Source organism: Cebus imitator, unplaced genomic scaffold (assembly GCF_001604975.1).
Source record: "Cebus imitator isolate Cc_AM_T3 unplaced genomic scaffold, Cebus_imitator-1.0 Scaffold11, whole genome shotgun sequence".
Classification (NCBI taxonomy): domain Eukaryota; kingdom Metazoa; phylum Chordata; class Mammalia; order Primates; family Cebidae; genus Cebus; species Cebus imitator.
Window position 1 is genome coordinate 12,546,205 of NW_016107326.1, and position 2,336 is coordinate 12,548,540.

Consider the following 2,336-nt stretch of genomic DNA (forward strand, 5'->3'; position numbering starts at 1 on the left):
TACACCTTTTGAAATTATACCTGAGGTTTTAGATGTTTTGTTCTTTTTTATTATGATGATTATTTTTTCTTTGCATTTCAGTTAAGGATATTTCTGCTGATGTATCCTTAAGTTGACTGACTCTTTCCTGTGTTGAATCTACCAATGAGCCCATTGAAGACATCATTTTTTCATTTCTGTTACAGTAAAATGATTTCTCATCTTTGTTTTTATTTTTCTGAGAGTTTTCATCTCTCTGCTTATATTATCTATTTTTACATTTTCTATTTTTCTTATTGGATTTTTAAACATATTAATCACAGTTATTTCAAGTTCCCTGTTTAATAATTATATTGAATCACATACAGTATATGAGTTAGTTTTGATGATTGTTTTGTCTCTTTAGGCTATGTATTTTTTTGCTTTTTGGTATCCCTTGGAATTTTTTGTTGAATGCTGGATGTGTTGTAGCCAGAATAAAAACTGCTATAAATAGTTCTTTAGTGTGAGAATATATGCTAATTTGTTAGGAGTTGGACTATTTTAAATATGTACTGAAGCTTAGGTGCCAAAGTCTTCAGATTTATTTAGTGTCCTTGTTTTTGTCTCTCTTCTTGACTTTGGGCTTCCCTAAGTATTCCTGTTCAGAGAGAGTCTGGGTCTTGTATATCTTTCAGCTATACACAGTTATTATTCTCAAGCCTTGTTGGTGTGGGGATAAGGTACGGCCAGTGTGGAGAGGAGATATCCTGTCATCTTTTGACTAAATCTCATTATTTTACTGGGCCCATGTCTCAGGGATGTGAACTTTTGCTTTTGAATCTCCAGTGCTATCACTTTTTCCCCTCTGTCCCTTATCCCCTTAATTGGTTGCAGCATTCTCAATCTATTTTCTTGAAGCATTGGCCCCTGTTGGGTGTGTTTTTCTCTCCTTAGCTGAGACAAAAGGAGAATGCTGCAGTAGGAGGTGTGCCTTTCTCTAATATGGGATCAATCTCTGGTAAATTCTTTTCCCTTGGAGAGTAGGCCTTTGTTATGGAGAGCACTCAGGGTGTGTTTCATCATGATTAGTTTTCCATTCCTCCTGCTAGAGTTAGGAGGTTGATATTTTTTGAATTTTTACTATAAAAATCTGGTGGAATTCTTGAAGGTAAAAGCCATGAAAAGTATAGGGGTCCATTAAGACTGTGACATTCAATTCTGTGAAGAAAGTCAATGGTAGCTTGATGGAGATAGCACTGAATCTATAAATTACTTTGGGCCGTATGGCCATTTTCACAACACTGATTCTTCCTAACCATGAGCATGGAATGTTTCTCCATCTGTTTGTGTCCTCCCTTACTTCCTTGAGCAGTGGTTTGTAGTTCTTTTTGAAGAGGTTCTTCATATCCCTTGTGAGTTATATTCTTAGGTATTTTATTCTCTTTGTAGCAATTGTGAATGGGAGTTCACTCATAATTTGGCTCTCTGTTTGTCTGTTATTGTATTGTATAGGAATGCTTGTGATTTTTGCACACTGATTTTGTATCCTGAGACTTATCTGATGTTGCTTTTGAGCTTAAGGAGATTTTGGGCTGAGATGATGGGGTGTTCTAAATATGCAATCATGTCATCTGCAAACAGACCATTTGAATTCCTCTTTTACTGATTAAATACCCTTTATTTCTTTCTCTTGCCTGATTGCATGGGACAGAACTTCCAATACCATGGTGAATAGGAGTGATAAGAGAGGGCACCCTTGTCTTGCGCTGATTTTCAAAGGAAATGCTTCCAGTTATTGCCCATTTGGTATCATATTGGTGGTGGGTTTGTCATAAATAGCTCTTGTGATTTTGAAATACGTTCCATCAATACCTAGTTTATTGAGAGTTTTTAGCATGAAGGGATGCTGAATTTTTTCAAAGGCCTTTTCTGCCTCTATTGAGATAAACAGATAAAAGCTTTCCAATTTCATATGAAACCTGCATAGCCAAGACTCCTAAGCAAAAAGAACAAAGCTGGAGGCATCATGCTATCTGACTTCAAGCTATACTACAAGGCTATAGTAATGAAAACAGCATGGTACTTGTACCAAAACAGGTATATAGACCAATGGAATGGAACAGAGGCCTCAGAAATAACACCACACATCTACAAGCATCTGATCTTTGAGAAACCTGACAAATACAAGCAATGGAGAAAGGATTCCCTATTTAATAAATGGTGTTGGGAAAACTGGCTAGCCTTAAGCAGAAAGCATGGTACTGGTACCAAAACAGAGATTTAGGCCAATGGAACAGATCAGAGGTCTCATAAACAATGCCACACATCTATAACCATCTGATCTTTGACAAACCTGACAAAAACAAGCAATGGGG